At 37.9% G+C, this 12,021-nt stretch overlaps 1 pseudogene; it reads right to left on the bottom strand.

Moving 5' to 3' along the window:
* Positions 1–1,808: 1,808 nt before the first annotated feature.
* Positions 1,809–2,271, bottom strand: LOC144456275 (large ribosomal subunit protein uL23 pseudogene; annotated as a pseudogene).
* Between the last annotated feature and the right edge of the window lie 9,750 nt (positions 2,272–12,021).

Consider the following 12,021-nt stretch of genomic DNA (forward strand, 5'->3'; position numbering starts at 1 on the left):
TGGGTTTGTTTTGGCAGGCATGCTCCCCAAGTATTTTATATCACCAGCAATAATTTTAAATGGATTTTTTCTTTCTATGGACTTTGTTAGTAATATATGGAGATGCTAATGATTTATGTGAGTTTATTTTATATCCTGCAACTTTACTAAAATTGCTAATTATTTCTGCTAGTTTTTAAGTTGATTCTCTAAATACACTGTCATACCATCTGCAAAGAATGATAGTTTTGTTTCTTTGTTGCATATTCTAACTGCTTCAATTTCCTTTTTCTTCTTTTATTGCTATAGCTAGCATGCCTGGCAGAATATTGAATAATAGTGGTGATAATGGGCATCCTTGCTTCACCCCAGATCTTGTCGGTAAAGCTTCTAGCTTATCCCCATTATAGATAATGCTTGCCAATGGTTCTAGATGGATATTTTCATTTTAAGGAAAATTCCTATGCTTTCTAGTGTTTTTAAGAAGAATGAGTGTTGTATTTTGTCAAAAGCTTTTTCTGCAACTATCAAGATAATCATATGGTTTTTGTTGTTTTTGTTATTGATTTGGACAATTATGCTAATAGTCTTCCTAATATTGAACTAGCTTTGCATTCCTGGTATAAATCCCACCAGGTTATAGTGTATGATCTTTTTGATATATTGCTGTAATCTCCTTGCTAATACATTATTTACAATTTTTGCATCAATATTCATTAGGGAAATAGTGTAGAGTTTTCTTTCTGTGCTTTTTGCTCTTCCTGGTTTAGATACACAATAAACACCATATTTGTATCATAAAAGGAATTTGGTAGAGCTCCTTTTGTGTGTTTATTTTTCCAAATGGGTTATATAGTATTAAAGCAGCAAGATGGCACAGCGGATAGAGCACTAGAGTTGGAGTCAAGAAGACTCATCTTTATGAGTTCAAATCTGGCCTCAGACACTTACTAGCTGTGTGACCCTGAGCAAGTTACTTAATCCTGTTTGCCTCAGTTTCTCACCTGTAAAAGGAGCTGGAGAAGGACATGGCAAACTACTCCAGTATCCTTGCCAAGAAAACCCAAAAATGGGGTCATAAAGAGTTGGAGAAAATTGAAAAATGACTGAACAAAAACATAAATGATATTGAAATCAATTGTTCTTTAAACATTTGGTAGAATTCACTTGTGAATGCATCTAGTCCTGGCAATTTTTTCTTGGAGAACTCATTTATGGCTTTTAAATATTAAATATTTTAAATTTTACATATGGGTTATTCAAGTATTCCTCTTCTGTTACTCTGGGAAATTTATATTTTTGTAAATATTCCTCCTCTTTTGGATTGTTAGACTGATTGTTATATGATTAGGCAAAATAGCTCTTAATAATCGCTTTAATTTCATTTTCATTAGTGGTGAATTCACTATTTTCATTTTCGATACTGGTAATTTGGTTTTCTTCTTTTTTTTTAAATCAAATTAACCTGCTCATCTGTTTTATTTGTTTTTCCCCCACAAACCAGCTCCTAGTTTTATTTATTTATTCAATGGTTTTCTCACTTTCAATTTTATTAATCTCTCCTTTCACTTTCAGAATTTTTAATTTGATGTTTAATTGGGGATTTTTAATTTGTTCTTTTTCTAGTTTTTTTCTAGTTGTATGACCAATTCATTGATTTGGTCTTTGTTTTTCAGTGTAAGGTTTAGAGATACAATTTTTTCCCTAATTGCTACTTTGTCTATATTTCCTATAAATTCTGGCAAGTTGTCTCATTGTTGTCATTCTTTTTTCTTTTTTTAAACTGGGAAACTTTTTATGGTAGGTGGAGTGGGATAACTGGATACAGTTTACATGATTCCAATTTTGTTGGCAGCATCTAAAGCATCATAGTCTGGAGTAAGTCAAACATACGAAAATAGGCTTTCTTCTCTCCATCAGGCCGGATCAGTGTAATGACCTTAGCCACATCAATGTCATACAGCTTCTTTACCACCTGCTTGATCTGATGCTTGTTGGCTTTGACATCCACAATGAAAACCAGAGTGTTATTGTCCTCAGTCTTCTTCATAGTGGACTCAATAGTCAAGGGAAACTTAATGATGGCATAGCAGTCAAGCTTGTTCCTCTGAGGGGCACTTTTCTGAGGATATTTGGATTGCCCTCAGTCTTAGTGTCTTGGATTGCTGGAATGTGGAAGATGTTCAGATCTTCTTTTTGTGGCTTTGAACACCTTTCAACATTGCTCTCTTGGCCTTCAAGGCCTTGGACTTAGCATTTGACAACCACTTCCTTCTTCACCTTTGGTGCCATCTTGGGTGAAAGGGACCATTGTCATTCTTTTTAATGAAATTTATTGTTTCCTTGATTTGTTCAATTCCTTAGGATTAAATTATTTAGTTTCCAATCAATTTTAATCTGTTTCTATAGTTTTTATTGCATGTAATCTTTATTGCATTATGATCTGAAAAAGAATGTATTTAATATTTCTGTTTTTCTGAATTTGGTTGTGAAGTTTTTTATGTCCTAATACATGATCAGATTTTATGTAAGTGCCATGTGTCAATGAGAAAAGTTATACTTTCTATTCCCATTCAATTTTCTCCAGAAGTCTATCATATCCAACTTTTCTAAAATTCTGTTATCTCATTAACTTTTTTCTGTTTTTCGTTCTTGTTGTTGTTAGATTTATCTAGTTCCGAGAGGAGAGAGTTGTTGTTTCCCCTCCCCCTCCAGTATATATTTACTATCTATTTCCTCCTATAAATCATTTAACTTCTCCTTTAAGAATTCAGATCCTATACTAATTGGTACATATATGTTTAATATTGATATTACTTTATTGTCTATGCTGCCTTTTAGCAGGATATAATTTCCTTCCTTATCTCTTTTAATTAGATCTATTTTTGCTTTTGTTTTGTCAGGATTGCTACCCCTGCCTTTTTTTTTTTTTGCTTCAGCTGAAGCATAATATATTGTACTCCAGCCTTTTACTTTTACCCTGGATGTATCCCTCCATTTCAAATGTTTCTTATAAACAACATATTGTAGGATTATGATTTTTAATCCATTCTGATATTCACTTCCATTTTATGGGAGAGCTCATCCCATTCACATTCACAGTTATAATTACTACCTGTGTCTTTCTTTCCATCCTATCCCCTGTTATTAACTATGCATTTCCCTTCTTCCCATTTTTCCTGGTTTATAATTCTTTCTCACTCCTTTTACCCTGTCCCTCCACAAAAATGTTTTGCTGAGAAAAAGGTTTATTCCTTTCTATTCCTATTCAATTTTCTCCAGAGGTCAACCATATCTAATTTTTCCAAAATTCTATTCACCTCCTTAAATTCTTTCTTGTGTATTTTGTGGTTAGATTTATCTGGTTCAGAGAGGGGGAGGTTGTTTATGTTTTTCTTTTTCTGTTTATGTTTTTCTTTATCCTTTCTCCCTTTATCTTCTCACTAGAGTTTTGCTTTTGACTACTGCCTCCCTCAATCTGCCCTTCTTTCTATCCCCCCTCCACTTTTTTATTTCACCGTTCCCCTCCAATTGCCTATAGGGCAAGCTAGATTTCTATATCTGAGTATGTTATTCCCACTTTGAGCCAAACCCAATGAGAGTAAAAAGAACCTGCAAAAAAATTGACCATGTGCTAGGGCATAAAACCCTCACAATCCAGTGTAGAAAGGCAGAAATATTAAATGCATCATTTTTAGATCATGATACAATAAAAATCATACCTAATAAAGAGCCATGGAAAGATAGACTAAAAATTAATTGGAAACTGAATAATCTAATCCTAAGGAATTAGTGGGTTAAACAACAAATTATAGAAACAATCAATAACTTCATACAAGAGAATGACAATAATTAGACAACATACCAAAACTTATGGGATGCAGCAAAAGCAGTTCTTAAGGGAAATTTTATATCTCTAAATGCTGACATCAATAAAATAGAGAAAGAAGAGATCAATGAATTGGGCATGCAACTAAAAAAGCTAGAAAAAGAACAAATTAAAAATCCCCATTTGAAATTAAGAAAACTAGTGAACTAATAAATAAAACTAAGAGCTGATTTTATGAAAAAAAAACAATAAAATAGATTAACCTTTGGTTAATTTGTTTTTTTTTAAAAGAAAGAAGAAAACCAAATTACCAGTATCAAAAATTAAAAGGGTGAATTCACCACCAATGAAGTGGAAATTAAAACAATAATTAAGAAATATTTTGCTTAACTTTATGCCAATTAAATTGAAACATTTTCACAAGCAATGCCAACGCAACCAAGATGAGAAGGGAAGCAAAAAACTGGGAAAGAATTTTTATAGCCAGTGTCTCTGATGAAGGCCTGATTTCTAAAATATATAGAGAATTAGGTCAAATCTACAAGAATAAGAGCTTTAGTTTCACTAACTCCCTTAATGCTTGGTGGCAGCTCCCACATAACTTGTTCTGTGCCCTCCTCTCAGCTCCTACACCCCTGTATCATCAACAACATTGCTCCCCAGTGCAAAGCCATCTGACCTTAACATCAAAGACACTTGTGAAGGCAGAGATCAAAGAGAAGTTGAGGAAGACTGACTTAGGGGCAGAGAGGAAGCATGGTCTGATGCAAAGAACTGGGGCACGATTAGAAGCCAGAAGACCTCGATTCTAGCACTAACTCCATCACTAGCTTGCTAGCAGGTATTTAGTAGTGCTGGTCCTTTGTTTTTATGTTGATAAAATGAGGGGGTTTGGTCCAAGAATAAGGTCCCTTCCAACTCAAACATTCTAGGATTATTACTATACCATTGAATTTTTTCTTTTTTATTTTCTTTCCAGGGCACTACCATATTAACATCGTTGACCTCTGTTCTGTATGATGAGAAAGTGTTCCCCAATGCACAGCAGTTTGATCCAGGTCACTTCCTGGATGAAAGTGGCAACTTTAAGAAGAGTGACTATTTCATGCCTTTTTCAATAGGTAAGATAAGTCTCCCTAAATCTGTACACCAAAGATGAGTAGAGATCTTTGAGGACCTAGGTTCTAATCCCAGATCTGTGACTTCACAGAGCCATAGAATTTCAGAGTTGGAAGGGTCTGAAAAAGAATCCCTTCTTCATCATATCACGAAAGTGGTCAACCAGATTTCACTTAAGGACATTTAGTGATAGGAAGGTGACCACCTCATAAGACAGCCCATTCCACTTTGAGAAAGCTAAAATTGTTAGAAAGATTTTATAACATTCATCTCAAATCTACCTCTTGGCAACTTCTCAACTTAAATTCTCTGCATTGCTCTTAATTCTGTAGTTTGAGGACAAGTAGGACTAGTCTAATTCCTCCTCCATATAATAGCCCTTTAAATTCTTGAATACAACTATCATGAGTCTTCTCTCTGCTCTTCCACCTCCTGATCCTTCCTTCTCCAGGATAAACACTCTCAGATCCTTTAACCTACTTTTTAAAATTTTTAAATTTTTTTGGCATTGCTTTACATATTTAAATTATTTTATTTATTTTATTTTTAATTTATGGGGATTAAATAAGCATTTTCATAACATAGTATAATAAGACTGCACATGAAACTACAAATCTATTATGTATAACAAGCTATTCCTTTTAAAGGTATCATGTAAATTTCTTTTTTTACTTTCCCCCCTTCATGTCCTCCCCTCTCCCAGAGATAGTTACTGTTAGACACAAATATGTATGTAATTATATCCGTATATATGTATTATATATATATATGTAAAGTCATTCTATACATACCTCTATTTATCAATTCTTTCTCTGGGTGCAGATAGTGTCTTTCTTCATATGTCCTTTATAGTGAATTTGGGTATTTATAATTGTCAAAATGACTTATTTGCTCAAAATTCTTAAAATAGCAATACTGCTGTTTCTGTATACAATGTTCTCTTGGTTCTGCTTATTTCACTCTTCATTATTTTGTGTAATTCTTTCCATGTCTTTCTGAGATCATTGAGCTCATCATTTAAATCATTCTTTAACTCATTCTTAAGACCCATCATCATCTGGGTTGCTGTCCAGCTAATCTATTTCGTTCCTAAAATATGGCACCAGAAATGAACACAGTACTCCAGGGATCTGACCAGGGAAGGAAACAGTGGAACCTCTACCTTTTCATGTCTACACACTATACTTCTCTTAATGAAGCCTAAGATGACATTAACTTACTTGGCTGCCATATCATTCTATTGGTCTATGGTGCAATCCATTGTCATTTCCAAGTCTTTTTTAGCCAAATTGCTATTTAGCCATTTTTCACTTAACCTTTTACTTGTGGGATTGATTTTTGGAGTCGAAAAATGAAATTTTTCACTTAATGCTTATTCACTTTCATACAGTTAGACTGAGCACAATGTTCCAGCCTGCTAAGAGCTCTTTGAAATTTCTCACTCATTTAGTATGTTTGCTTTCCCTCCCTGTCATCTATGTTATCTGCATCATTTGACAAGCATGCCTTTTATGTTTTTAACCAAATATTGAACAGAACAAAGATAAGTCCAGACCTTTGGAACATTCCACTGACAGTCTTTCAAGCTGACTCTGACTAATTAATAATTATTCTTTGCTGTCAGCAACTCAATTAGCTTTGAATCCCCATAAATATTCAATCATTTAGCCTACATAGAGGCAGTTGGAGAGATAGTGGATAGAGCCCTGGACATGGAGTCAGGAAGACCTGGGTTCAGATCTGACCTCAGACACTTAGTAGCTGTGTGACCCTGGGCAAGTTACTTAACCTCTTTTTGTTTCCCATCTGTAGAATGATGATAATAGCACTTTTTGCAAGGTTATTGTGAGAATGAAATAAGATAATATTTGTACAAGTGCTTTGCACAATGCCTGGCACAGAGTTAGCATCATATAAATGCTTATTTCCTCTTTCACATAGCTTTCTACCTTTTCCACAAGGATAACATGGAAGACTCTGTCAAATACTGTGCTAAAATCTAGGTGTACAATAACCAGCATTCCTGTTCTCTGCCAGCATAGTTATTCTGTCAAAAGAAGGGCTAAAGTTAGTTTGGAATGATCTGTTATTGATAGAGCCATGCTAGCTCTCTGTGGTCATTGCCTCATTTTCTAACCACCCCATTCGACAGTATATAACTGAATTTTTACAGGAGTTGAACTAAGTTCACCGGGCTTTGGTTGCAAGACTGTATTCTTGGCCCTGCCCTCTTTTTTTCTTTTCAAAATTGGGACATTTGTGTTCTAAGCCTGAGTTTCTTTCATGAACTGTTCACAAAAATTTGAAGTTTGCCAGAGTGACTTAGTCATTGTATTTGCTGGTTCTTTCAGCCCTCAAGGAAATGGTTCATCTGAGCCTTATGACTTGAGTTCATATTTTGAGTTCATATTGTCCCTTGTGAGAGTGGGTAAGTCACTTCATCTTTCTGAGCCTCAGCATTTTTATGTATCAAATGAGGGCAAGTGGATTTGGTCACATCTAAGGTCCTGGCCAATCCTGAATCATATTAAAAAGGTAGAGAGAATTTTTTATTTTTCCAGTACTGCCTAAGCAATGAGACCTGATATAACACCTAGATTACTGGAATTTGGAACAATTCTCTTTTTTGTGTGTTTATTTCCCTCCCCCCCTGCAAGTAAAACAGAATGGAAACAGTAGATAACTGTATTCTGCCTCCAGACTCACCACTAATACCCCTGGACTAGCAAAAACTGTTCTCTGAGGTATCCTCAGCCAAGAGTCACACCTAGACAGCCCAAGTCCTTGAACCCAAGAGCTTTAGGAATAGCAGTGTCCCCTAAAACACCAAGCCTGTTGCCAGACAAGCCCCTGTAAATATCATTGAGGGAAGCAATTATTGTTGAGAATAGGCTTACCTTCATTGTTACCACCAGCAACAACTGCTGACCAAGTGCCACCAACAGACAGATGAGCACAAGAACCCTGGGAATATCAGTGACCCCAATACCTAGACCACTGAACCTTCTAACCAAGTCCTCCCAGCCATCATCTAGAGAAGCAGCTCCTATGGAGAAGGGGCCAGCCATCCCTACCAATGACCAGCCAACTGCCACATAAAGGGCAGGCAAGCCATCCTCACTGAAGCAACATGGTACCCTGAGAGAAAGACAGGAGGCAGCATATGCCAGGCAAATGAAACCACTACCACCATCTTGACCACCAACTCTCCTCAGACCCTGATGAGGAGAGCCCAGGACTGTGAACACAAGAGCCTTTAGAGTAGTAATATTTCCTGCCCAATGCCCCTATCCATCATCATGGAGAGCATCCCCTGGGCAGATGCAGCCTGGTAACTCCTCCTGCAGGAGCTACAGCCACGGCCCCTGAAGACTCAGAAAAAAAAGTTCTTATGCCCAAAGTCCTTTTCACTGTCAAAGGATTCAGCATCAAAAATGGATATGATTTTGTCCATGAAAATGACATTAAAGAAGAAATGTGCTTTGCTACTGCCCCCTAAGAACTACAGCACCTTTCCATCTGACTTGCAGCTGAGACCTTCCCTATGTGTTGTCTCCCCACAATTAGAATACGAACTCCTTGAGAGCAGGGACTATCTTACTTTTCTATTTGTATCCCAGGGACTTAGCACAGGGCTTTTGCACATGGTAAATACTCATTCATCCATTCCTTGGGTACAATTTTCTAACAAAGTGTGGCAGCAAGAATTGACTTCGTCATTACCTACATAGCTGGGCTTAGCTCTTCAAAAAGATCAAAGAAATTTAGTTCTACCCCATGAGTCAAGTAAATGAAGTCATTAAAATGAAGAAATGGGTGATATTATCTCAATGACCTGTCACTCCAACGCCAGTATGCATCAATCATCTGAAGCCCTACTTTAGAGTTTTGAGGTATCAGAAATTTGATCCCTGACTAGGACAAGTACGTCCAACAGTTAATCCCTAGATTCCTCACTGTCTAAGGCCATGCTTACGTAAGGGAACTTACTATTTGAACTTTCACCACTAATCTGGGGGAACCTATGTAAATGAATGACAATACTGATAAATCAAGTTAGCAATATCAGTGTTGGAGGTTGTCAGGAAGCTGCACTGTGTCTGCGCTCTTCATGGCAGTGCCTTGCCTCTCTGGGGCTGAGGCTGAGGCTGAGGCTGAGGAGGGGGGTAAGGATGAATGGTTAGTGGCAGGTGGCTGGATTGGCACTAAGCAGGAAGTAAGGAGCATGTCCTGGAACTGTGTTGACTGCCCAGAATAGTAACTGAGTAATGACTGATTTAATGACAAAGCATTTATTAAGCACTTACTATGTGCCATGCACTGTTTTATGCACTGAGAATATGCATTTGAGAACAAAGATAGTTCAGATAATTCCTGCCCTCAAGAATCTTGCATTCAGTGGAGGAAACAACACACAGTGGGGTGGTGGTCAGAGAAGGGAATGTTGTTCCAGAGATCTGCAGGAAAGGTGAATGAGGTCATGGGGCAATAACACACTAGACCTCACACTAAAGATGAATTTTCACCCAACCTGAAATTAACCACAGACCCCTTGGGGTAGACCTCAGTCTGAACCTCTGCTTTAGAAAGACTTTACTTCCTGCCTGATGTTTTCAATAGAAACAGTTATACTTCAACATTTGAAAGCATCTTTGATTTCATGTGTGGAGGCCTTCCCTTTACCAACACAGAATCCAGCCCTTATGTATCATAGTAGACAGTTTCATGAGTCGCTGTGCCCAAAACAATCCATGTGTAGTAGTCTGCATTTTAGTAAAGAGCTTTTTTTCAACTTGGGTAGGCTGATCTTCAGATTCTAAATCTACAGTCTGTTGCCAGGCTCATATGCTAACAGCAAGAACTACATGGTGTGGCTGGGTCTTTGCTCCTTAGCTGACATCCTGGAGAGGATGATTTTCCCTCTGTGAATGTCAAATTCTTCTTTTCTTTTTCACACACTCTCCAACCTTTATCTAGTGCTAATTTCCTGGGCTGCCATCCTACCAGGGTCCTACAGTTACCCAACCCTTTCTTGGAAGGGAGGGTGCATGCCTTCCATCTATGCTAAGTGGACTGCCCACCAACATACTACATGGTTTGGAAACCCATGCTATTCAGGATATCTAGATATAGTGGCAGCCAGCCATGACAGACTTGCCCTTCATCCTCCCTATTCCTTATCCCCCTCTGTCCTCTCTTTCCACCATATTCTGTGGCACCTTCCTTTATTATTTCAGTGGAAAGATCATGCACTTTATAGTCAGCGGACCTGAGCTTGAATTCCAGCTATGCTACCCATGTGAGCTCAGGAAGTTATCTCATCTCTCTGGGCCTCAGCTTTTTCCTCTGTACACTAAAGAGTGCTAGATAGATGACCGCTTAAGTCAATGAGAGCTTGATATTGGTTATCTTAATCCTCCTCTATCTCTTCTTCTCAAATTCCTTTCATCTTCTGTGTCTCACTGCAACTTTCTCCTGAAGACAACACATCTCTTGCCACTCTTTCCATTCATTACTGGCTGTTTCTTCTCCTTCTCCTTCTCCTTCTCCTTCTCCTTCTCCTTCTCCTTCTCCTTCTCCTTCTCCTTCTCCTTCTCCTTCTCCTTCTCCTTCTCCTTCTCCTTCTCCTTCTCCTCCTCCTCCTCCTCCTCCTACTTCTTCTCCTTCTCTGTCTTCTTCTTTTCCCTGTCTCTCTGTCTCTGTCTCTGTCTCTGTCTCTCTCTCTTCCTCTCCTTACCTCCACAGTAGTTACAGTTCCTCCAGGGTATTGACTCTGGTATAGTCAGTCAGCAAGACATCTGATAAGGAGGCTGTGGAGGAAGTGGTGAGAAAAGAAAGAGACTTTCCAAATGGGAACTGAAAATCATTTGTTTGTTATTCCCCTCCACCATTGGCACTAATAGGAGCCATGACTTGGGCTTTGTGGGTTTGAGTATGGATGAATTTGCAGTCTTTCTGAGTCTTTGATAACCTTACACAAAATTAAAATCCCAGTACTTGTTTTGGCCCTGGAGGGCTGATTTAGAAAGAGGCAACTGAGAGGGGCTCACTTACATACCTACATAGCTGGGCTTGGCCCTTCAAAAGAGCCAAGAAATTCTTGGTTCTACCCTATGAGTTAAGTGGAAAATGGAATCCCCAGACATTAGGGCCCATGGACTAAGGGAGAAGGATTACATGAGGTGCCCTAGAGCAGAAAGGACAGGCACAGTTATAGTTCTTGACCCAGTAGTAATGGGTGGTGGTGAGGTAGCAAAAACTAGTAGGAGTGGGCTGAATCAAGTAGGAATCTATGAGTGTCATCTGTTTGCATTTGTCTCTTTCAGGAAAACAGATATGTGTTAGTGATGGCCTGGCTCGGATGGAGTTATTTCTGGTTTTTACCACCATCTTACAGAATTTCACCTTGAAGTCTCTCATTGACCCAAAAGATATTGATGCCACCCCAATTGCCACTGGATTTGGCTGTGTAGTTCCTCCTTATGAGCTCTATTTTCTACCTTCTCTGTGAAGTAGGTGAAGACCATGTTTGACTTCAGCCACTCAAGTCTTGTTTTACTGTCCTGTAAACAATGGTAATTTTCTCTTGCCTGGCATTCAAAGTTCTCCATGTTTTGGTCTTATGTTTTAATCTTTTTTTCAGCCTAGTCTCTGACTATTCCTTTTGCCTTTGGCCATACTAGATCACTTGCTATAAGAGTCTTTCATGGGAGGGAAGTCTAAAATGGAAAAAGCATCTATGAATACAACATCATCTCTCTTGTTATAGTAGTGATTGTTCAGTCTCCATGGGGCCCCTAATCTGGAGATGTATGCCATTATTTTTACTTCTTATTTGGTCTGCTTCTGGTATGTAGAAGAATCTCTGGTCCAGTGAAATGGGTGAGCTCCTTCCCATTTTTTCTCTAGACAACCAGGTAGGTTCATAAATTCCTAGATTGTTTTGGAACACAATGAGAGGAGACATATACACATATATTAATATGCATAATACATTATGTACATATTGTCGGGGATTTATAATTCTCATATTAATTGATATGATATTTGTAATGATTATACTAACTACCTAGATTTATTGGAACTCCCCTGTT

This window comes from Phascolarctos cinereus, unplaced genomic scaffold, assembly GCF_003287225.1.
Source record: "Phascolarctos cinereus isolate Bilbo 61053 unplaced genomic scaffold, phaCin_HiC Scaffold_3;HRSCAF=262, whole genome shotgun sequence".
Classification (NCBI taxonomy): Eukaryota; Metazoa; Chordata; class Mammalia; order Diprotodontia; family Phascolarctidae; genus Phascolarctos; species Phascolarctos cinereus.